The 26,657-nt window shown below is 37.1% G+C and overlaps 1 protein-coding gene across 1 annotated transcript in view; it reads left to right on the forward strand.

Annotated features, from left to right (window-relative positions):
• The first annotated feature begins 1,122 nt into the window (after positions 1–1,122).
• The window catches only part of LOC100889789 (NACHT domain- and WD repeat-containing protein 1), a 129,374-nt gene continuing 103,839 nt past the window's right edge, over positions 1,123–26,657 (forward strand). The window contains exons 1-3 of the mRNA XM_030980007.1: positions 1,123–1,212; positions 3,521–3,644; positions 23,297–23,363. The gene's annotated coding sequence lies outside the window, so the exon portion shown is untranslated. The remainder of the gene's footprint in view (positions 1,213–3,520; positions 3,645–23,296; positions 23,364–26,657) is intronic.

Raw genomic sequence — 26,657 nt, forward strand, 5'->3', positions numbered from 1 at the left:
CTTGTTCACTCTATCTCTCTCTCTTTCTCTCTCTAACTCTCTCTCTCTCTCTCTTTCTCTCTCTAACTCTCTCTCTCTCTCTCTTTCTCTCTCTTTCTCTCTCTCTCTCCCTCTCTCTCCCTCCCTCCTTTTATCTCTCTCTCTCTCACTTGTTCACTCTATCTCTCTCTCTCTTTCTCTCTCTCTTTCTCTGTAACTCTCTCTCTCTCTCTTTCTCTCTCTTTCTCTCTCTCTCTCTCTCCCTCTCTCTCCCTCCCTCCCTCCTTTTTTCTCTCTCTCTCTCACTTGTTCACTCTATCTCTTTCTCTCTCTCCCCCTCTTTTCTTCCTCTTTCTTATTTCTCCTCCCCTCTCTTCTGTCTCTCTTCTCCTATTTATGTCCCTCCCCCTTCTTCACACCCCTCCTATCTCCTGCTAGTTCTCTCTCCCTCTTCCTTTTTCCCCTCCTCTCATCTCTCCTTATCTCTCTACTCTGTTCCTTATATCTGTGTATTTTGTTGTTGTTACGCTACCTCTCTCTTTTTCTGTCTCTGTCTTTGTCTCGCCCTCTCTAAACCTCTTTCTATTTCCTTCCCTCTTTCCTGTATTCCTCTTCCTTTCTCTTCCTTTCTCTTCCTTTCTCCTCCTTTCTTCCTTTCTCTCCTCTCGTGCAATCCTCATCATGCTATAAGATACCATTGTTTATAATTCACACTTTGTAGCGGTCCTCTATCCAGCATGGCTCACACAGCATAACTGCTTTGAGTGCAAGAATAGAGAATTCCATACAGGGGCTAAAACCTAAAATACACTGTGTATTCATATATACTTCAAATCAGTGCTCTCGATGCCTTTGATAAACAACTACACATACATTCAGAACTGCACAACATCTTGGTTCATTATTTGAAGAAAAAAGTAAGCATGTGTTATTCGCTTTCAGATTGATTTCAAATCAGGGATGAATTCTCTTGTAGCGTGAGTAATTTCAATTCAGGATTGGCGGCTTGCAAGGTATGCATGACTGACGTGATGTAGCGGTATTGTTGTTGATGAGGCGTGTTTTAACACGTCGGTGTTTGAGCATCGATGGGATCACGGCCTGGTATTGTATGGAAATCTTCCCTGAGGAGACTGGGTAGGGTAATATACGTGTTGAGAGAGGAGGATGGGAGATTGACGATAATTGCACAGCTTTTCATACATTAACCTATCAAGTGCTAGAAAATGTACAGTATGTCTTGATTCTAGTGTGTTGGCTTTTCTGCAAATGCAAGGAAATTTGTTTTTGTTGTACCTATTGAATTCTGATGATGTTCTTTTGTTTTTTCTGTTGTACATGAGTGATGTGCTTTTATGTATTTCTGTGAGCTTTACAACAAGAATACTATTGATGCATGTTTACCTGTACTACCTTACATTATATATTTATGGAATATGGAATTTATTGTGTACATGTACATGTATGTTCTTTATATGTTACATGTACATGTCAGTAAGTTGAATGCACAAGTCTCCAGTGTACTGAAAAGACGTTGAGCCATGTTTACATGTTGTGTACATGTAAGGAATGTTAATGTATGTTCGGTCTGTGTCCATGTGTTTTAACATAGATTAAAGCATTCAGAACTTTTATTTGTCTTGTTGAAACATGACATGACAACTGTGGCGGTTTACTGTGACATTTTCTATATGCAATGAATTACAAGTAGGAATGGAAATAAAGTACAGTGAAACCTGTCTTATAAAGACAACCCCAGGGAGACAAGAAAAGTGGTCTTTATAGGCAGGTGGTCTGTATGTACATGTTCCTTTAGTACATGTTTCAATGAGAAACTATTTTCAAGGGAAACCAAAAATGTGGGCTTTGTACATGTAGGCAGGTGGTCTTTCTACACAGGTGGTCGCTAGAGCAGGTTAGACTGTAGCCAGAAGTATAAAGGTAGTTGGCCTACTCCATATCTGTGTGTTACAAGATACATACTGTACATAAAATATGAAGCATATTATGCTTATTTCATGAATAGAACCATATCTTGTATAGAGCTCATGTCCGTCACACACACTTGACACTCATGGCGCACCACATAATCACCACGGCTTTATAACGAGGCTGCCATTTTATGGCGCTCTAGCATTTCAAGGAATAGTCCTTCCATGTACCCATTTGCCTCACCCGAGTCAAGCGTGGAAAGTGTGGCAAAAGTAGATCAATGTCTTGCCAAAGGACATTAGTGGTGCAGCAGGGATTAGAATCCTATACCTTGTGGTTCATAATCTGGAGACTTATCCACTGAACCGCAACACCTCTACATTGTCATCTAAACTAGGTCATGTTCTACTATTTTGTAAGAAAAGTATGGCCTCATCAACTACAAGAGCACCATATTATACAAGAAGCCGTAAAATATTAATTTACAAGGATTAGTTCATGGCTAGGTTCTCAGAGGGGATGTCACGCATGTGTAAACAAACATCATGTACATGTACATTATAAAACAATAATCAAACAAATAATCAAAGCATTATAAATGTCTGCATTACTACATGTATCATTATAATGACATGATTAAAATATCCCCCCTTCAATCCAATACCAACCACCCCTCCCCCCCCCCCAGGTAAAAAGAAGAAAAAAGAGACATAAATGTTATCCCCAGCAGAATCGTGAAGTTGTGATGAATAGTGTGTTTACATCTACAGTAGATAAGAGAAACATGTAACTACCTTCCATTTTATTGCTTCAACCCCCAATTGTGCATGTACAATGTCTATGATGCACATTCATGTATAAAATGTGCATTGGTTCAGACAGATGTACATGGACATGTATACATTGTGGTGTCCATGTGCATACAGGCAGACAGTTGTACATGTACGATAAGCACATACTAACTGTAGGACTTTGTACATGAAAATGTACAATGTTCATGATGCACGTTCATTTACATTTATATAATGTACATTGGTTTAGTCAGATATACATGTACAGTACATAGAAATGAACACATTTTGGTGTTCATGTGCATACTGTAATAGCAGGTACACCTCTGTACATTGTGTATGATGAACACATTTAACAACTAAATTATTTATACCCTTACCAAATTTTTGATTTTTTGATGGGAGAATTGATATGTCCTGATATAAGTTTGTTGAGAATATGACATATCAAAGCCTACATCTAAAATCATCCAACGTAGGCCCTAATTCAACCAATTCATCCTTCTTGAGTTACGAAAGACACACACACAAATACCTATCAAATGTAAAAGGGGTATTCGTGACTACTTTAGTTGTTGACTGTACATTATGTTGTGTTGAAGAATGACAATACATTACATGCACAAATGTGTGTGGTCTAATAAGTCTTTTAACAAGAACAGCATATTATTATTACAATGGGTACTGATTAACCTGTAACATTAACCTAATGTTTGTCTTATTGATGTAATGAAGCCTGAAGCAAATATTGCCAGACTAATATTTGGATAATTGTTTATACTCGTTTTGGTTGATAAATCTTCACTTTCTTCCTACAGGTACGAGACATCATCTAGTCATCATGAACATGTAGCTTGAGATTTGCCACAAGATTCCTTGCATCGTTTTTAACACAAATCAGCCAACGTATGGACTGGATGAGATGAACAGGACAGATTAGAGGTAATTGTAACCCCTCCTGTGTTCTCTATTTCTTCTTGTCTTAGATATGGACATTTTTTTAATGCCATGCCAGTTATATTTTGTCTCTTAGATCTAATTGACTTAAGGCCCCCCCCCAAAAAAAAAAAAAAAAAAACAACATGTGTTTAGCATCTTGCCTTTTTGAAAAAAAAGTCCCTTATTTTCTTTAAAATGGCCGCTCGGCACATTTTCAAAAATCATGTTTAGCCTTTGTGAAAAAAAGGAAGAAAGAGGCCCTTATTTCCTTTAAAATGGTCGCTCAGAAATTTTTTGAAGAGGTCCTTTATTATTTCATTTCAATTTTTCATTTTTTTTGTATAAAAAACAGACGGCCTCAAAAAAGGAAGCAGGTGGCTACTTTAAATATGATTTTTTTTTTTTTCCCCCTTGCCTAACTCAAGATTATTTGTATAATGTTTTGAAATAAGTCTTCATAGCATCTTGGTTCCTCTTAATATCCCTCTAAAATCCAATCTTCCCCTCCCTTGACACCATTTGAAGCATTAACTGATATATCTCAGATGCATGGAAAGGCCTTCTGTGTGGGGAGGGAAGAAAGAAGTAGATCAGAGAAGCCCATATCGCGTTCCCCCTTTGTGGTCCCTCTTCGTTGAGCCACTTGTTGTGTTTGGTTGAGTGCATGCCTCATTTCAAATTAGCGTGAGTGCGAGAGTGAGAGAGAGAGTGATAGTGTGTGTGTGTGTGTGTGTGAGAGAGAGAGAGAGAGAGAGAGAGAGAGTGATAGTGTGTGTGTGTGAGAGAGAGAGTGAGAGAGAGAGTGATAGTGTGTGTGTGTGAGAGTGAGAGAGATAAGTAGTGTGTGTGTGTGCAAGAGAGAGAGAGAGAGAGAGAGAGAAGAGAGAGAGGGAGTGAGAGAGGGAGTGAGAGAGAGAGAGAGTGATAGTGTGTGTGCAAGAGTTAAAGAGCTAAGTAGTGTGTGTGTGTGCGAGAGAGAGAGAGAGAGAGAGAGAGAGTGAGAGAGTGAAGGAGAGTGAGACAGAGAGAGAGAGAGAGACAGACAGAGAGAGAGAGAGAGACAGAGTGAGAGAGTGAGAGTGAAAGGGAGTGGGAGCGGTAGTATGTGTGCGGAATTCCAGCTTTTGATATACCATGCAGATAATGCCTGGTACCATGGGGAGCAAGGGGCCTTCCAGGGGTGTACCGTACACCCCCACCCAGATCACTCCATTTATTGTCCGTTTATTTGATGAGGGGAAAAATACATCGATGGGAAAAGTGTGGGTGGAATGAAGATGGTTCGTCATCCTGAATATCGAGGTCTCCATATGGTTGGGTGCTACGTGTACATCTATCTACACATACTTTTCAATACAGGTTCAATGTGATAAGTAGAATTCATCTACAATGCATCACTGATTCACGATTACACTTTCAATTTTGACCAGTTCTGTGGAGAATTCTTGGCAGTACCAATGTAAAATCTTTTTTTGGAATAGCAGGCTTCAGTCTTGCATGTAAACATACACACTCTGTTTGCAAATATTCACCTGATGATGATGAACAGAGTTTATAACTTTATATAGTTTTTTTTTCACAATTTTTTATTTCCATTGTAAATCAGGCTGGTGTTTGTAAAAACCTAGTTATGAAAGATGTAAAGACAAGCTTTTTAGTCTTTCATGGTTGTTTTGTTGTCACCTTCTTTAAAAAAGGAAAATTCACTCATAGATTTGACGCAAAGAGAAATCAATTATGATGTCTTTGCCCTTTTGAAATCACTTACTTACAGGCATATGTTGTTGAGAATCAGGTTATTTCTTTCGGTGTATTCATGATCTTCGTGAATAGCATATTATTTTACTCTCTTAACTGTTAAAAAAAGGAAAGGGTACTCAACAATTTCCTGTTGATATCCCTTACTGTGATAACTATACATCTACATCTCAGTATCATTTTCAAGCCGAGTATCACTGCATGAAGATTCTCGCTGCATCTCTGATGAACGATACCCTCTTCCCCATCCCTCACCACGAATTAGAATTGGATTGTTGCTCCTCCTTCCCAACTTATCGATACAGTCTGTCGCCATGACGACATCATCTATGCCTGCTGCAAACATGGCCGCCTTGACAATGGCACATTGTACATGGAACACGTACTAGATAATTGCGCCAAGCATCTTCAATTAGCTTGCATGCAGGTACAACAATTTGAGTAATTGCTGCAGTATGAGTCTGTTGCCGGGGGCGACGCGTGAACAAAAGGATGGTTGTATTTTCCGGATGTTATGTAGTAGATTATGTTATACCCTAGGAATTTTTGGGTGTAATAGAGAGAGACTTTTTTGAAAGGTTAAAACATTCATCATTTTCAGAACATAACCTCTTTACTGTCAGTTTGCTCAGCGGGGCATTCAATTTACTGTACATGTCACTTGAAAAGGAGCTGATCAAATAACAGCAATTAGATATTCATGGGAGCTACACTTTTGTGAGCAGATTGCCTTTTTGTAGGTTACATTTTCTTAGTCCCTATCATTTGTAAAATAGAACTTTTTGGAAAATATTTATTGTAGCTTTTATATGATGATGAATGTATAGATTATGTGGCCTAGTTGATACGTCACCAGACTGTGGATCACATGGTTGCAGTTTCAGCCCTGCTGCGTTACTAATGTCCTTGATGCAAGGCATTTTATAATAACTTAAAAACAAAATGGAGGTTACCAACATGAAACAACATATTGTGTGTTAAGAGCTAGAAGTACATTAACTCTTATCATTTATAGAACTCATAGTTAACGCTATTTAGGCTTGACATACATCTTAATATACATCAGATTACATGTTATTTGGCCAGGTTCTATGAAGTGCTACTCCGCTCAAATCCAATTTGCAGGTTGCTCCGTGAGTATCTTGTTACCGGTTTACCCCAGGGCTTTTACAATGTGTGATTAACATTTCCTACGTGTACGTACAACTTACATGGAATACCTTGTATCAGAGATGTGGATGTAGAATCATGTGCAATGTGTTAGAGCAAACTAAACATACACTTTATGTGACTTATAAGATAGAAGAGAGGCTTGCAAATGAATGTCTGTGATTTTTATGAATGCATGCAATTGATGAGTTTGTTTTGATCAATGATGTACTCCAGCAACAATCACTTTGCAGTCAATTGCATAGTCAATAACAGAGTGACAAAAGGCTGACATTTGACCACCATCAGACTGACATCAGATCGATGGCAATTTCAAATTTCTTTTCTTTAACCCTCGACAATAAAAGTAAACCTTGCCCTAACCCTAACCCTAACCATAAAACATACCATAACACCTCAATGCAACCCTAACCCTTTATCTTTGACATAATAAAGTCCAGGGCAAATGTTACTGAAGCAATTGTTGGGTCAGCATGTGTTCATCCTTACCCCAGCATGTCCATATCAACTTAATTTAAGATCACTATGGTATAGTGGTTCATCTGCTTACTCTTAATCAGAAAGTTATGGGTTCAAATCCTGTCCCATGTAGCATGTCCACATCTACTAAAGATCACTATATTATAGTGGTTCATCTGCTTACTCCCAATCAGAGAGATAGGGGTTCAAATCCCATCCCGTGCAGTAATTATAGCATGTCCACATCTACTTAAGATCACCATGGCATAGTGGTTCATCTGCTTACTCCCAATCAGAAAGTTATGGGTTCAAATCCCTTGCATGTAGCATGTCCACATCTACTAAAGATCGTTATGGTATAGTGGTTCATCTGCTTACTCTCAATCAGAGAGTTATGGGTTCAAATCCCATCCCGTGTAACATGTCCACATCAACTAAAGATCACTATGGTATAGTGGTTCTTCTGCGTACTGTCAATCAGAAAGTTATGGGTTCAAATCTCATCCCGTGTAGCATATCCACATCTACTAAAGATCACAATGGTACAGTGGTTCATCCACTTGAGTCTCAATCAGAAAGTTATGGGTTCAAATCCCATCTTGTGTAGCATGTCCACATCTACTAAAGATCACTATGGTATAGTGGTTCATCTGCTTAATAATCAGAAAGTTATGGGTTCAAATCCCATCCCGTGTAACATGTCCACATCTACTAAAGATCACTATGGTATAGTGGTTCGTCTGCTTACTCTCAATCAGAAAGTTATTGGTTCAAATCCCATCCTGTGCAGCATGTCCACATCTACTAAAGATCACTATGGTATAGTGGTTCATCCACTTGAGTCTCAAGCAGAAAGTTACGGGTTCAAATCCCTGTTTTATTGCAATTTGTCCACATCTAACAAAAATCTTCTTGGTAGAGTGGTTTATTCACTTGCGCCTAAATCAGAAAGTTATTGGTTCACATCTTAATTATAGTGCTCTTTGTCCACATTTTGTTTTGTGAAAATATGAAGAGGAGGTATTGATGCCTGTTGTTCAGTTAAGTAATTTCTTTTTATTGATTTTTGTTCATCAGTGAAAAGATCTCCTTCTTTTCAAATTGACCTTTGACCAGTCTCATACAATTAGATAGAGATCAAATTTCAACATCCTTTGAGAAGCATGCTTCTTGATCATGCTTAATTTGCCTGTTTTTCTCATGGTGTGAGCTCCTGTGGAAGAGCACTCCGTTTTCGACCCAATTGCACTGATTGCTGTTTGGGAAACCTGTCGCATATAATTCGGAATCCTTGACCTGTTTTTAATAAAGATACCTGTTGGGCCTCGCTATGAAGTGAGATCGCTGGAAAGCCTAATGGGCAAGCTAAGGTGGGTCTATTATGGATGGTTTGTACAAGCATGTGATGGTAGAGAACCAAAATAAGGAGGAGAGTGAGGGAAATTGAGAGAAGGTAAGAGAGAGGGAGAGAGGGAGAGAGAGAGGGGGTAGTCAGGAGAGAAAGAGAGAGAGAAAGAGAGAGAGAGAGAGAGAGAGAGTGAGAGACGGACTGATGGAAGAGACAAACATGCAGAGAGAGGAAGAGAGATTGGTAGGATATGATGAGGATAGGGAGGTTAAAAGGGGAGGGAGGGAGAGGAAGAGAGAAAGAGAGAGAGAGAGAGAGAGGGAAAGAGCAAAATAAAGAAAGTGAGAGATAAAGGGGGGGGGGGTGAGTAAGTTTGGAAGCTATTCATGGATATGGGGTTGTTAATATTTTCAGTGATGGCACACAATAAAGTTTTTGTAATTAGAGATTGATATCAGGACATTGGCAAACACGGTTCCTTTGAACTATCCCGATCAAAGCAGTTACACGTTTTTGTTTCATACCCTTTCACCTTGTTCAAAGCCTGCCAGGCCTTGAATCAAATTGGCAACTTTAGCAAGCATCGGCCTCAAGTTTGCGCTCGTAGTACAGCCAGTATAAGCTTACTCTCTGCCGCTGTAATTGCCATGAAATCTACACCTGTTGACACCCAAATATTGCCGGGTGTCAAGCAGGGTCGCTTCCACTCAAAGTCTACATGAATATGTCTCCATCTATTTTGGGACTTCCATAAAGATTGTGCAGCAAAATTTTGGCAGTATCTTAAATTATTTGTGGAAGTTCTACTACATGCATTATACCTTTCCAGAATTTATTGCCTATTAAAAACTATAGGGTGTCCTGTGAAAATAGGTCCTTATCATAATGTCATCAAATTTAATGCACGTATCTTTGTAAAGTGCTGTGTTACAAATGATTTAACTCACCTGTTACAATAAAGTGTATTTTATTGGTCAGATTGCAAATTGCATTCATCATTTGTTGTTAAGTAGGACAAACCATAATGTCTCTCTTACCTAGCAATAATTAACTAACAGTTCAGCGATCCTTTTTGTATTACATGCATGTATATGTACATGTAGCTCTGTTAATGTGTGATCATCTCTCCATATGGGAATCAAAATGATTACTGTTCACTTTTTATGAATAGTCAATGCTCATTTTGTACTAGTTAGTGAGGAAGATCAAGGATCTAGAAAACGCAGATTGTTATTTTCCCCCATTTTCCCAAAAGGCTGTAATAAGTGTCATTTTTAAGCTGATATTTTGTAATATATCATATGGACATCAAAGTTCCAAACAATATATTTTGATGATGGGTCCCCTCCTTGAGGATTGTCCTAACTCTTAAGCCAAAAGTAGAGTAGATTAACCTTTGGCCTGTAAACTGTTCCAAAAATTAAAAACCGACCTTGGAATTAAGCAGCGTGGACTCAAAAGTAGAATCTAACAAAAGAAGTTAGACTGAGGTCTAATTTTCTAAAACAAGAATATGAAGCTCAGTTGTAGAATCTGGGATCTACAGCAGGTCTTTGTTCCTAGTTTTATTATGGGTTTAGAACCCGAGCCAGAAAGATGAATCCCTGAAATCAACTTTCGGTTAAAAACAACCCACCTGGATGAATATCTATGATGATAATTAATTATCATTTAGATGATGCATTTTAGAAGTGCTGTACACCTGCTCAAAATCCAGGCCCCTGTTTCATAAAAATAGTTATCAATAAAAAATAAAAACACTAAGATTTTATGAAAAATTTGCTCTCAGCCAGTCAAAGGGCACAATTTCAGTAGCTTATAACAGTTACTGTAACTTGTTATTGATAACAAGTTTTATGAAACAGGACCCAGGTATCGCGGTTGGTGCTTCAATGGTTTTGCACCATGCATAAACATGTGCAAAGCAGCATTCCCAAGACATGTGCAGCACGTGCATACAGCTTTAATACTGCTGGTTCATCTGCAACCAGTTTGTCTACTGCCTGATTGGTCTCTTGGCATATGGCATATACCTAGCCCGTCTACTATCCATATTATCAATGAATCATAAATAGTAATAATCATCAACAGGCCTTAAATTTCAATATTTTTAGGGCAAGGCCACTTTTCTGTAGGGCACATTCCTATATTACAGCACAAATAGGAAGAATTGGATAGGGCACAAAAAATCTCCAAGGCCGATGAGGAGGGCATCGAGGCCACTCAAAGGGGCATCCACGGCCATGGCCTTGGTGGCCTTGGATTAATTTAAGCCCTGCATCAAATGATTATTAGATCTTATGGATAGTAGACAAAATTACCATTAGACAAACTGGGAATTGGACTAAATGAACAATAGACCAAATGGGTAGTTGAATAGTTTCGAAATTAGACCATATGGAAATTAGACCAAATGACTATCAGCCTAAATCGTCATTAGACCAAATGATAGGTAGACAAATTGATTATCAGACCATGTGGATAGTAGACAGAACTGAATGTAGACTAAACAGCAATTCACCGTTCATACGGTTAGGCAAATAAATTTGCAATCTATCAACGGTTCAATTTGTGTAAGTGCTCTAAATGAAATTGTAATTGCCTGGTGCACTTTGTAAGTTTGGATTGAAAGATTATACGGAGCAATCACCTGTCAGAGTGCTATTGTAGAATTTAATTGATGAAAAATTAGGGTTTGATGAGATCATGATTATTACAAGATAGGAGAATATTTTGAAAAATATTACATTTTTAAATGCCATTCTCTTTTCTCTCTTTGTTCTACTTTTTTCTTAAAGGTAATACAAAGAGTTGGTATGGGGTCATGGATTTGGTTCAAATGAACATATTGGAAGAACATGCGGTCCTACAATATTACGTGATCTTTATCGTGGTCGAAATCGAGTCTAAAGTTATGAAATTGTAAATAATAAACTCTTTATGTTGTATAGCTCCCTCTCAAGGTCAAGATATTAATTAAGCTATAAAACAATGTTTCTTGACTAAAATTGACCGATTAGCTATTCCCGTTTGAAAATTATATATCACAACTACATATCCTGAGATTTTCATGGTCGCAGCTACCATTGTACAGCCGTAGGCGCTATTTGAAATTTATCAAAATTTACAGGGAGCACCGGTAAATTTTTAGATTCAATTTTTCTCGAAAGCAGAAGTGTTTTCTAGTTTTTCTAAATTTTCTAGTGCTTAATACATCCACAGGGGCATCCAAATATATCAAAATTGTAAAGAATCACTATCCACCCAATTTTCAAAATTTACCAAAACTTTGTATTACCTTTAAACTTTAGAAATTGAGTTTGAAAATTTGTCAGCCTGAAATAATACTTTGGGTTTTGTTTTATTACCTTGTTAAGCACATAGGGAGAATCTCCATTATACAATTTTCAGAAGTGCTTTAAAGTTTGAAGGGCATATGACCTTTGTAAAGGGCTTTGCTTTTAAGAAAGAAAGAAGGTCAAGACAAAGCAAGCGCGATACAAGAATCATAACAAAATATCTTCACGCAGCGAACCAACAAGGTACTTATCGACGTTATAAAAAAAAAATTCTCACTCGTAAAATTTTCTCACCAAAGAGGAGAGATGACCGGCTTTCACTTGCCAAAGGCTCGGTGCAATGGCGAGTAATTGAAAGTTTTTGGACCAACTAATTGAGTTTCAGGAAGACGTACACGCAAAGACTAGGTCATTCAAAATTGGAGATGTGATATTTTTGAGGTGTGATACCTGCGCATATAAAATTAGTGATACATCAACAAGACAGATTGCTGGGGGAAAGTGGAATGAGAGAGAGAGAGAGAGCGTGCAAGGGTAAATAAGAAAGAGAGAGAGAGAGAGAGAGAGAGAGAGAGAGAGAGGAGTGCGTGGAGTGGCAGTGGCTGCTAGATGCACATTTAGGCCTTTAAACAAAAAAAAATGTTGTAGGCCTTCTGCCCTTTAGGTGCCAAAACATGGAGGTGGTCGGAAAATCTTTTTTCTTTTTTTACTCCCTCTTTGGGCTGATTTTTCAGTTTTGAATCCTTTGATACATTTTTTTCAAAAAAACATTTTAAAGACGACCGTAGATTTCAAGAGTTTTGGGTCGGACAATACAACATATTTTTTTGTTTGGCCTTATTGTAGTGCCAGTAAAGGTTAAGGTGTTATCACCGTTTCCAAAAATGCTGACTAAATTATCTAGTTAAACATGCATGTGAATGGAATTTTATAGAAACAACAAACTTACAATAATAATTTTTCATGAAACTTTACCACAATTTTTTCAATATTCCAAAAGATTAGTTCATTTATGAGAATTGAAAAAAGCTAAAAAAAAGGGCACTTCAACTTTTATATGAAACAATACGAGTCAATGCCCTCCTGGTTTCAGTCAATGCATGTATGGTTCAGAGTTAGAGGATTGGGCTACAAGAAGATCGATCAGCAAAAAATATTAATATCATTTGATTTATCATGAGGCTTATGTAATAGTAATCACCACTTTGCTCACTCAATATTCAAGCAGCTACTTGCAAACTTCTCTTAAATGTTCAACATGTCTAGATAGAGAGTCCGAAAAGAAAGCGTGATTGTAAGCTGAAATGCATGAAAGTAAAAAGAGATTTTCTTTCCCCTGGATGCATCTGTAAGACAAGTTGTTTTAGCTCAATGTAATATGATAGGTTTATATTGATGAGATGTTTCTAAATGAGAAGGGAACAGAAAAATAGATTATTTGCTTGGAGAATCATCGGTTTATTTTAAGAATGTAATGGATGAACACCAATCTCGTGTTACTCATTTTATCCAGATGAAAAGCTTCAGCCATCCTTAAATACAGATAAAGAGGAAGATATGATGAGGAGAAGAGGATAAATGTATTGTGTAGGTACATCTAACAAGTGACATTTAGAGACATAGGCTGGAGGAGAAAGGGAGAATCTATGCAGAAGAAAAGAAAGGAAGAGAGAAGCAGGTAGAGGGAAGAGAATGAGAGAGGGGAGAGAGGGGCACAGAGAGAGACAGAATGAGAGAGAAAGAGATCAAAAGATGTAAAAAAATGCTTTCATCTTATTTTTCCCTCCAAGTTTAAGACTAACTTGTAGTACAGCATTTTCACCAAGTCTCTGACTAACTGGATAAAAAAATATGGAGTTGGCTTCAGAAGTATATGTAGTTACTGCAGCAGAGTATATGAGTAGCACCCATGTGTCCCACAATTAGTTTATTTTGGTAATTGAGTTATCCCATCAATAAATGTCACTGGAATATTTTAGGCCTCATTCTGTTATGCTTGGCTGTTAGAGGGATGACTAACGCACATGAATGTTGTGCCCTCTTCATGTCCAACCACACAAGTCATGCAAGAAAATACAATAGGAGGCTAAAGGGGGGGGGGGGGGGGTGATTTTTATTAGATTCAACTTAAATCTCTAGGCGGAAAGTTGTGAGACATTACCTCAGTCAATGGCCTCTGCGGCTGTACATTATGCATGCACGTCGTAGGTGCCACCAAGAGTCAACTAGCTATTCAGATGTTGCAGTGTGTGTGTGTGTGTGTGTTCATCTTGCCTTTAGGTATCTCCGGAGAGTGGAGGGACGAGTCCTGAGACAAGAAAACCTTTTTCATGTTAATCTGTTCCTCTTTGTTTTTATTTGACGGTTTACTCCTCGTTTACATCCCTAGCACATTCTCAGAATGTAATTGCATTACTCTCTAATGTAACGCCACTCGGACAAACAAGAGACCCGCCATGCTATCGCCATGTATTCCTCTCTTTTCACAGGTGGTGGTTTATTACCCGGTCCCACTCCTAGTGTCCCGTGTAGGTTAGCTGGTTTTTAGATGTGCTGGTAATTAAACGCTAATGCATCTGTGTGTAAACAGGCCTGTTTTCGTCTTCCCCTCTCCTCCCCTCTCCTCCCCTCTCCTCCCCTCTCCTCCCCTCTCGTCCCCTCTCCTCCCCTCTTTTCCCCTCTCCTCCCATCTCCTCCCATCCTCCCCACACCCAATCTGATGTCATTGCCATGGTTTTGGCAAAGTCTACCGAGGAGTCTGGCGTTTATTTATACATCGTTATTTGATTCTACAGAAGCTCATGAAAGGTTAACGCAAGGTCAAATGATGGGGGGGGGGATAAGATTTTGGCAGTGCATAACACACACTCAATACTCACTCCAAACAAGCATTGGGACATAAGATGAAAATATATCAAGAGAAATTCCTCCTGACAAGATTGCCAATGTGAAAACGTGTGTGGTGCTCTTGTCAACTGAACCTTAGTATCTAACAAATTCACTACTACCTTAAAGGGATTGGGTATCTTTGTCTCAGATTTTAAATAAAATTCTGGATTTAGCTCATGCTGCAATCATAATCATATACCTTTGGGTCAGTCAGGAATCTCACTAATTTTACAAGCCTGTCTGATTATCAAGATATTTATGATTGGAATTCAACATTTCAAAAACTGTTTCCCCAAAGTTTGTTATTACACTGCATTCTATTGGAAAAAATGAGTATGGTAATGCTGGTCACTCAAAGATTTTACTTTTTTGAGGGACTTCATGATCATATTGAAACGCCTTTTTTTTTTTAGAGCTTCAATATTACACCATATCACAGACACTGATAACACGTAGGGTCATACATCTCAGATTCAACATTGTTAAAGGCACACTGTCCTACTTGTAGCTACTTGCTCCCTCTATATAGAAAACTTCCCCAATCGGTGCCTGTTGGTCCCCCATGATCCTCGTCTTCTTATGTTAAATGAGAGCTGAGTTAATGAGATAGTCACCTGTCACAGTGACCTTGTTGGCTCGCTGGGTGGTCTAATCCCTTCTAGCTGAAGTAGTAAAGCCTGCCTTTAAATGATGCCCTTAACCTGTGTGATGTAATCTCTGAAATATGTTTTCAGAGAAAATTAAAAAGAAGAAGAAGAAGGCCATCTTGTGATCTTAATCCATTAACCACAGGAAGCAGGTGACTTATGTATTATGTCAAATATGAAATTGAAGATCAGATTGGTATGTTTCCTCTTCAAATTACCTGTGTTTGAGTCCAATTATCAAAGAAAAATCTACCAAAGTGTTGAAACCAATTCAATATGATTCACATTTATTTGTGTTCTCATACAGTATGTATAGTAGACATTATTAAATCTGGAGTGCATATGTGTCCCATCTAATTACATGTATGAATACAAAATAGAATTACCCAAGGCTATGGGAATTCATTCAAAAAAGATTATTTTTTGTTTTAGCACAAACATGGTTCATACATATACAATTATACATGAAAGACAGCCATGGCTGGAATATTCATCTTTACATGTGAGGCACAATAGATAACACTTTTAAAGATATATGTCAAAAACTCGCAATATACAAAATAGGGCTTAGATTCCTTAACTAAAAACCATAAACACATTGCACAAGCTATCAGAAAAACAACAAAAACATGACTTATTATTCTTTACAAATTTCCAATTATGTCATAAAAGTCAATACAAGCATGGTAAAAGGATGAAAATAGGTACATTTAAGACAGACGACTAGGGGGGGGGGGGGGGAGGAGACAAGCACTCGATATACCTGCATTAACAATAAAAGTTTAAAAAACAGAACAAGTTTTTCAAATTTTGTTTGAGTATATCAACTAAAAATGACAGTGGGCTATTTTTAAACCTTTTTGTTTTTAATTGAAATTGCTGATAAGTGGGAATACGGCGAAGAGATATATTAGTGTGTTTTTTCTGAGGTAACCAAGCCTGACAAATAGAGTGATTTGAAAGGGATTTTGCGCCGAATTTTCTACAAAGTGCTAGTCTCCTCTCCTCAAGAGCTGGTAAATTGCATACTTGACACGGATGGTGGAGTGTATAGTGGTCACTGTTTCATACTCCATATTCAACAGTGCGTAACGACAGAGTTATATCGGTACCTAAGTACATCAAATCAAAATCACTCCAAAATTTCACAAACATTTACATAGCAGTTTCAACAGTGCATAACAACAAAGTTATATCGGTACCTAAGTACATCAAATTAAAATCACTCCAAAATTTCACAAACATTTACATAGCAGTTTCAACGATGCATAACAACAAAGTTATATCGGTACCTAAGTACATCAAATTAAAATCACTCCAAAATTTCACAAACAGTTACATAGCATGGAAGATAAGATAATTAAAAAACAGCAATTAAAAACAAAATATATATGAATGGTAACAAAAAGTGGCAAAAAAGGTGCATCCCGAAAGCAAATTGCATAATTGTTGAAAATCTCAATTTTATTACAAAGAAGTTGAACTGCATTGTTAGGATATGGACTTGGTAAATGCATACATCATCTCAATGAGGCATATATTTAGCTAAACTTTCATTCCGGTATGTCAAAAAAGAACTTTTAATTAAGAAAAAATCACTTGCTTTTATGCATTTTTGCATTCCGGACACGTCTTTTTGGGCGACTGCATTTTGCTATCTAATGATATCTTAGATGCAAAGTGCATGGAACTTGAGTTGGATGGATAGGTTTGTTTACACACAGCAACGTTCTGAGCGCAAGAATGAGATGTCTGGGACAATATTTGATTAGATTTAAAAGATGTCTACAAATCTAGACTACAGCTACGCATATTGACACAAAAAGTTGAGGGCAAACAAAGATATGCAAAAAAGTACTCTCATAGAATCTTCCTTTAAACTCCAGATGATTTCCTTTTTAATATGAGCGGTCGTGAAAAAATTTGACATCACTTTATAGTGTATTTCTGTTATGATATTCGTTGCCTTTTTGAAGATTTTATTTGTTATTATTTCAACATGTTTACTTTGTTTTTTATGAAACTTTAAAATGTACTGCGTTACTGACATTTCCTCAGAACTGATCTTCATATTTTCTATTCATACCCAGGTTTCTTAATCCCGGTTTCTACAGCTCAATCCCTTCCCACGCCTGTATACTTTATACATTGTTCATAGGGTGAGGTAATTGAACTGTAGGGATGCACAAAATTCCAGGGGCCGCTGATTATTGATAATTGTGGAGATTTTGTGTGGGAGAAAGATATCCATTATATAAAAAGGAAAAATAAAATGAAAAGCAAGGGAGAGAGAGAGAGAGAGAGGGGGGAAGAGGACAAAAAGGAAAAAGTGAGGGGCAGAGAATAGGAGTGAGAGAGAATTAAAAAAAAGGGGGTGGGGGAGAGAGAGAGAGGAAGACAGAAGTAGACATTTATAAACACTGAAAACAAAGAAAAGGAAAGATCAGGAAAGAGATAGAGAGAGAGAGAGGGAGGGAGGGAGGGAGAGAGAGAGAGAGAGAGAGAGAGAGAGAGAAGGGTGGGGGAGGTAGGGAGGGAGGGAGGAGAGAAAAAGAGGGTAGGGGGTCTTCTTTTGCCATAAAATAACTTCACATCTTCTGTAGATCTAGGAAAAGTGAGAAGCCAAAAAACAGTTGCAGTTCTTGTACAAGTTCATGAAGAAAGAGAGAGGGAGAGAGATAGAGAGAGAGAGAGAGAAAGAGAGCCCTGCTTGTATGACTTCAACTTAGCATCCCTCATTTGAATGGTGTGAGAGGGAGAGAGAGAGAGAGAGAGAGAGAGAGAGAGAGAGAGAGAGAGAGAGCCCTGCTTGTATGACTTCAACTTAGCATCCCTCATTTGAATGGTGTGAACATACCCAGCTATAGGTGTTGTCTGATTGACCATGAATGTGTTTACACTAGAAGAGTCTGATTATTGTCACCCACTAAAGAGGTGGGAACATGCAAAGCTACAAGTTGATTCTATAATATTCAGACATGTTACCATGAGAAGAAACATCCTCCCTGCTCTATGTGAACAGACTTAACATATCCAGCTCTCTGTGGTGTTGTTTCGGAGGTGTTGTTTCGGAGGTGTTTCCACTTGCTTTCTCGGATGTGATTACATCATTTAGGATAAGTACGGGCTCTTTAAAAAAAATCTATTTGCAGTTAATGGCAAAGGTACAAAAAAGCACAAAGAAATGCCTCTCTACATTCAAGCCATTAGTTTTTAAGTACATGTACTTGCATTGTCCCATAAAATATTAAGTACAGCAGAGGGTTAAAGGGACCGTCTGTCAATCACATTTTGTATTACAGCTATCACTGATCTTGTGTGCGTGGTATTTTGATAATAGCCTGCCCTAGGGGAAACCTGTCTATTAAAGATCATTTCACAGTATTAAAGTTAAAAAAGAAAGTGTAAATCTAACTATTTCATCCTCTTTTACAACTCATTCGCAGTGGTAGATTATTTAAAGTACTTGCATTTATGGCAAAAAAACAATCACATTTGCTTGTAATCTCCTCAGATTTTATTTGTGTAATACAATATTCTATTAAGGATTTGGCATTATAATGTTCTCGTTACCCGACTAAATTTAGTCTCATTTTCGTTCACAATCTATTTGATATCTTGCAAATGAGAAACACGGCTTTGAATGGATGAGATGTTTGGCATGTACAGTATGATGCAACAACTTAAAAAAGCAGACTATTAAATCATACAGATTTATAAGAACTATCTTAGACTATGTAGTCATGTAACTCATAATTGCTACTATAATTATCCTTTGTTAGGTAACAGAAAACCAGAAAACCACCACCCCCCCCCCACCCCCCCCCCCCCCCCAAAAAAAAAAGTCCTCCCAGTGATTACATCCCACACGAGACTGGGATGAATTTTCTGTCCCAAATCATATACACAAGACGAAGGGTAAATATTCCAGTTGCCATGGGAACCATCATCAATTGCATCTCTGGACTGCTAATTGCGGTTTTATTATTCAACAGGTCGGCTTGGGGCTGCCAAGTTGTCTTCACTGTATTCAAAATTTGTGCCACTTGATGCAGACACTCTGATTATTTATTACTGATAGTCTTTATTTTTAGACACTTGTTCATTGTGCTTGTGTAAAGTAATAAGTGTAATAATTGTTTTTTTATTATATCATTTTTCTAAGCAATAACACAAATACTTGCAATATCAAACTTCAACAATGTTATGAAAAGAATATGTTCTTTTCAATTTTTTATATTCATATATTGTCTTAATGACTCTTTAAAAGATACATGTATGCAATTCATATTTTTTGATGTACATGCATTTTCTACAACTTCCTCTTTACTTCTTTTCTTCATGTTTCTCCTCTCCGTTTTCTTGACTTCATGTTATATTCTGTTTTCTTGTTTTTGCTGCCTAAGCAATCTTACCATATTAAATATATATATTTCAATATTGACAAATTAATTGTAACTGTATTTTATGTTTGAAATATGCATTGAGTGTTTTACTTGTACACATGACCAATTCAGCCATTGTGCTGGGACACATGTGTTTAATAAACCTTGAATTGAATTGAATTGAACATAAACTTTCGGAGGCAACGCAACATGTATCATTCAGGGCTAAATGAATGTTTGGTAGATGTTGAACTTTGAATGTTGAAATGTTGAATCTATTTTACATTTTGTATGATCAGATAAATATTAAAGTATTCCCTTCAAAGAAATGTGCAAGGCTAATTAAGCCTGAAATGTATTAAATGAGCATCAAAGACCTTTATTGTAATCATCCTTTTTTTTTAAATACAAAGATTGCCTTAGGTTAGATGCGATAACCAAATATGAAATAGAAAGACATGTGCAAGGCTACTAGCCAGACATGTATTAAATGGCCGTCAAAGTCCGTTATTGTAATTATCTTTTTTTATAAGATTACCCAAGGCTAGATAAGATAAGTTTAAAAGAAAGAGAAATGTGCAATGTTATTTAAATAGAAGTTTCAATGCGCGTGGGCCGTGGGTGTATGATTTCTTTTGTTTAAATCGCTTTCCCTCCTGAAATCGGTCAGTATACTATTTGACAAATGTACGAGGCTAGAAGCGAGGCTTGCCGTGCCTAGGGGCATCAAAGTTTTTACTTTCTAATTACATGTCTTGAAATCCGTCGGCTGTGTGCAGGTAGACCATTACTGCCATTGTTAATGCAAAGCTCTTGTGGCCTTCTAGTGGGTGGTTGATAAATTATTAAAGATATATTATACAAGCACTCCTTTTCAATAGGTTCCTCACATTCTACATTAGCTATTATATGAATTGAGAATCATTGACATGTGCTCATTTACACTACAATTGTAATGTATAATTTGTTATTTTATATACATGTATGTTTATATTTTCTGTAAAATTTGGAACATTAAACTTGAAAACTTGAACTTGAAAGATGAGTTAAAATAAAGTATGCTGTCACTAGAAATGCACAAGACATGAAGGTTTTATTTTGTTAGTTGGTATATTTTAATTCGTCCTTTAGTTTGTCAATACATACGATTACAAAATAAAAAAGAAAGAGTGCGAATTAACTCATTGGTAACTGAATCATTTGATTCCCATAAGCTTACTACAGGGACTACCTGTTTCCTGTAAGCAATGGGTTAAGCATTACATTATCTGCTGAGAAGAAGACAGGCATTAACTCATGTACTTTAATGTAGAGTTAACACCTTTCTTGCTCTCAACAGTATATCGTCGGAGGGGTGACAAAACCTTGTATCTCAATTTTTTGAGATTTTGATTTTTTCTGCATAATTGTGTACCTAGTGGCCTAAGACACCACCTGATAAATCCATGGAACGCCTCCTGTCTCCGTTTTTTCACAAAGGACGGTGTCACAGCACTAAATCTGTTGAGACAGGAAATGTTTTTACGCTCTCCTGAAAATTCATGATTTTTGAGATACGAGGTTTTGTCACCCCAGTACCGACGATATGTACATTTGCCTCTAAAGAATTAATTAATTGTATAATGATAACAGTAGTTATAAGTATTTATTGATTATTATTACTAGAAAAATAATTATTATTAATGCCATTACTACTACCGTTGCCATTACCTTTCCCATTACCATTACCATCGACTCAATACTGTACTTCCTGAGGGCCCTGTAAAAATTATTCCCCCAACAATTGCCAGGTACCCATTTACACCTGGGTGCATTATTATTAGATTATTAATAATAATTCAGTTCCTAACATTGACTGGGATCAAACACTATTCCTGACCTTAAACCTTAACCCTAACCATAAAGCTAACCTGAAACCAAAGTCGCACAGTTTTATCTGTGTTTTATGCAATCTAAGTCACAGCCCTTCAGTCCATATTCTACTAATTCAGCCAAACCCCATTTTGTCTTCAAGGTCACAAAAGGAAAGTTTAGACCTCAGACGAACTTCCTCTGTCAAACCCTATTTCGGACGAAAGTAAACACCCACTGCTGGGAATAAAGTTAGTAGAATACAGCACTTTCTCTTTTGATGAAACCTAATCCAAAACAAATGTCATCCGTCGGATCTTGGCTTTGCAAATAGAATCACCGAATGAAGAAACTTGAAGAAACAAAAGCAGTGCAACCTAGAGTTCTTCGCAGAAACAATCAGCATGGGTACCTATATGGCAGACTTGTCAAGTTGAAAATGCATTTATGCATGCAAAGGATCAGAGTTATTCTGAACTCTTCATGTTACCACAGTCAGACATTGAATTATGAATAATGTATAACTTGAGTTTCCTTGGTTATTCATTGCCGTAACTTGCCTTGGTTTGTGCCTAAACTAGGAGCTGCCTATCCTACATATGATATGTGCTTTCGTTGGGAATCGCTATTTTTAGCGGGCATCGGGATTGACGTCATCGCCTGAGATCGGAGAGGGTTGTTTTAGACCACGGGTTAGTGATCTACCGAGAAAAAGGGTAGACGAAAAAAGCAGACGAGTTGGCAGTCCGTCCTCAGGGCAAAGAAATGATTAGCACCCAACTCGAAGATACATGCTACCCCTAGCCAAGCTTATATGTGTTAGAACATGATGGATATTAAGTATGGAGCAGAGGAGCTCGTCCATGTAACGGCTTGATCGGAATGAAAACGGTGGGGTTGCCAATTTGGCTACATGCATGTGATTTATGAGTGGTAGTGCGCAGATGAAGGAAGAGGACCTGGTTATTTTCAATTACATTCACACTGTGCAGTAGGGACCAATACTGACCTTATCCATTCCTGTATTGTGTTGCTGCTAGTTGAATTGCCAATTTGAGGATGTAGGTATTGTGCAGATTTGCTTTTTTTGTTTTTGGTTCCGTATTTTTTTTTAATAGAAAGAATTCAGAAATTCTAGAAATTCTGGGAAAGCTGGCTGATCATAAATATTTTATCTTGCAAATCTATACATCACTTTTTTCAGTATGATGGTCATGTGACTAGAAATATCATGTTCATTACCTAGTCCCACTTGTTCCCTGAACATGTAACTAAAGATTCAATTTTAGCATCTAAATATACAATTGTGAAGGGATTATAAGCCTAGTCCCATTTTCCAGCTTGTGAAATACAGTGTAATGTGATTATATGAACTCAAATCGATCACTGTATCTCCATCTCCACTCTTTCTTCTTTTTTAATCACTTTCTCTTGTCTCAGTTATTATTTTTTTTTTTTGGCCAGGTGTCTTTGTCCCCTTGCTTTTGGTTGCATGTTTACCTTGTATTGTTTCATATTTTGTTATGGACTTCAATATAGATTATATTTGATACATATTGTATCTTTGTTGGATTGATTGTAAGACTTGTTTTTTTTCTTCACTTCAGATCTGTAAACTTGATGATAGCTGTATGAAATATGGTTTTACACTCATTAGATAATTATTTCTGGCATAGTCATAGATGATCATGTCAACAAAAAAAACAAAAAAAAACAATCACACACAAAAACAAGCACAAAAATAAAAAGATAGCATTTGTTTGAATTTGAAACTGAATTACAAGTACTATGATGATCATGTATTAAACATTTCTGCTTTTCTTTCTCAATCTCTTTTTTTCATCCTCAGATATTCAGTTGATGTACCACCTGAGGACGTGACAGAGTACTGTTTTCTCACTCGCTGACACGAAAAGGTATGCGTGGGATTATGTAGTTTATAATTCATCATTTCTATGTTTTAAATATACATGTTTGGAAGTGCCTAATTTCCTCTTTTACCCACACGTTCCTTCTGCCCAAGGGACAATACATTCAAGGAAAACAGTTGATAATCGACATGAAAACTACATGTAAACTACATGTTTTTGATTATTTTCACCTTTAATTTACACATAGGGAACTTCCCTACCTACATTGTCTATCCGGGGGTCATGGTCACCCCATTTCTCTATCAAAAGGTTTTATACATTACCTTCATATATTGCTCCACCCACTTTCAAATTATCTCATAAGCGAGCCAGCCCACGTGCTCACTTGAAATTAATTCCTCCCCCTTATCTAGGGCACTGAATCTAATAAAACTAAGATCATACCGTTGATATTTAGAATCATGATATAACAAGATATTATATCAAATGATAGAGATCTGACAATGACATAATGTAAATTGCAAATAGGTCAAGTAGGTTTGATATCCAGGTATGCAATCTGTTATACAGTTAAAAAATAAATTATTCATACCCTTACCAAGTTTTGTTAAGTATGTGAAAAATTGATTTGTCCCTATTTTAATTTGAGAATGTGATTTGTTACAGTCTACATCTAAAAGTATTCAACAAAGGCCCTAATTCAACCAGTCCACCTTTTATTCTGGAGTTATGAAAGAAACAAACAAAAAAGCACATCAAATTTACAAGGGTATGAATATTTAATGTTTTGACTGTATGTAAAATGAGCTATTTTTGTCTCCATTATATGAGTTACGTGTATTACAACAAAAATCATCAGCTCTATGATTATTGGTTCTTTAGGATGTATACTGTATTTGTGTTGCCATGGAGATTAAGAAGTTGAGCATGAAGAGGATGAATGAAAGGGTATTAAGATTGATTGAAAGATGTAGAAAAGAGCAAAATATTCATTTGAATCTTAGAAAGAATACACATAGCCTTACATTTCGGTCGACAAATTCTGTCGACAAGGTTTCTTTTTGTTTTGTTTTTAACTCAAAACAAGTGGGTAGAAATGAAAGCATGGAGGATAAAGGACTTATCTCTATCAAAGCAGGTTTGAGTTTTCAAGAAAATAGGATTAAAAAATAGATTGATTTCAACTTTGCACAGAACCTGCACTACATGAATATATTTTAATTTCATCTAGAGACAGAAGAGCATCTCTGCTGTAACACAGAGTTAACACCATTCTGGCTGTGCATGAGCAGATGATCTTATACATACAGATGAAAAATAATCTGCCTCTAAAACTTGTGAAAAAAAATCTCATCTTTCCTTGATAACTGCAAGTTGTTTTGTTTGAGCTGGGCGCTTCTTCTCCAGATGTATTCAAATCTATTTCAGGAATTGCTTATTGACTTTCCAGTCTTGTGAATATTGTGAAGTAAAGCCTGAAGAATGCACCTGCATCCATCTAAAGGCCTGTTTGTTGCCGGTGTACATGTAGCTTGTGACTGAATTCTGCTTCTGTTGACGTGACAAAGCAGTAGAGTGGACACAACGCAGTGTTTCCTTTTAATATGTATCTATACCTTCCCTAAATGCCACAGGTATCATTTTAAGTTTTACATTCCCACATCCCTGCCATCGATTCTCCTAAACTTCAGATGAGTAAGATGCAGACATTCTAAAACCACAGATGGTTGGTTGTTTGGTTGGTTTGTTGTTTGATGTACAATAAATGTTTATCTTACCAAATACCGCATGTATCTTTCGACAGTGAACATGCATGCATGTATGTACCCCATCCCTACTCGACAGCATGAATGCCACCGATTCTCCTAAACATTCAGATGAATAAGATGTGGACATTCTAAAGCCGCAGATGGTTGTTTGTTTGATATTAGGTAATGATTATTCAACCAATCTGTCTTGAAATCATTACAAAAGCCATCCAAGTGTTCTGCAGCTATGCTACTGTAGCCATTTTGGTGGATTTACACAAATCAAATTATGTACAGCTCCACAGAGGTGGCTTAATTACCATACAATAAACCCTGTTTGAGATTCTAAATTTCTAAAAAGGTCTTTCAGATTTGTTGGCCCGAATTCACAAAAGAGGTTTGTAGATAAACATAGGTTTATGGACAAACCTAGGTTTATGTGCGTCATATTACTTGTTTCAGACCAAGGTTTGTCTGAATCTTGGTCTGAAACGCATTGAAATGCATCATATGGCGCACATAAACCTAGGTTTGTTGACAAACCTCCTTTGAAAATTTGAGCCTTCATGTTTGTAGGATCTTGTTTGAAATAGTTCAAACTCATTAAAAGCACAATCAGAAAGAATTTTGAGAAATAATAAAAGGTCCATTTATAAAGCACAGCTACTTTATGGATATCCTCTACTGTGCTTTAATAATACAAAAAGTATCATATTATAACTCCAGCTGAAGCTGAGCTGCCATAATGAGGTGCTCAAGCAGTCAAAGACTTACTTCCTACTGGTAACCCATTTACTTCACCTGGGTGGAGAGTGGAAAATGTAGATCAATGTTTCCAGGCTAGCAATCGTGCGCAGAACTCTGGGAAGATAGCAGGTCGCATTGGCATGCGTGGAGGCTGCTGCATCTGTGCCTTCGATTCAATATGTGACTTTAATGTTTATTTTCTATTTGTTATTTACATGTAAATGATTAACATTGAATAATTTTCAAAATGTAGGGGGGGGGGTGCTGCCCTCATATCCCCTTTGGAAACACGTCCCAGCTGCTAGCCTGGTGCAAGGACGCCGCAACATTTTTCCTTTTCTTTTTTTTTTACCTCACTCACGTGCCTGCTCTAGGTGATTTGAATAGCCTTGTCTATTTTCTATTGACATGTTTTTTTTGTTGGGGGGGGGGGGGGTAGATCTTTATATTGTGGAACTTCATTTTAAAGAATACTGTCATACAAACTTTTATCATAATAACATTAATTTGCCAGCCCTTCTTTATGTATTCTTGATAATAAGGTTTTGTCATTAAGAGGTAATTTCATTGGTCACAAGGAATTTTTATGATGAGGTTCCCCTGTATTTAATTATCTGCCACCATCATTAGATGTGCTTCCATTCTCTCCCTCTCTCTCTTTCTCTCTCTTTCTCTCTCTTTGACCTTATACCGTTATCCCCCTGTTTTTTTTTCAGTTTCATTTATTTCTCCTCAAGAGATCAACAGATAAATTTTTTTTAAATGTAAATTAATGTATGACGATACATAATATGAATTATAAAAAATGAGGAAGGCAGTGGCCAATAAAGGAAACAAACCTTGT

This window comes from Strongylocentrotus purpuratus, unplaced genomic scaffold, assembly GCF_000002235.5.
Source record: "Strongylocentrotus purpuratus isolate Spur 01 unplaced genomic scaffold, Spur_5.0 spur5_scaffold_10, whole genome shotgun sequence".
In the NCBI taxonomy this organism is placed as follows: Eukaryota; Metazoa; Echinodermata; class Echinoidea; order Camarodonta; family Strongylocentrotidae; genus Strongylocentrotus; species Strongylocentrotus purpuratus.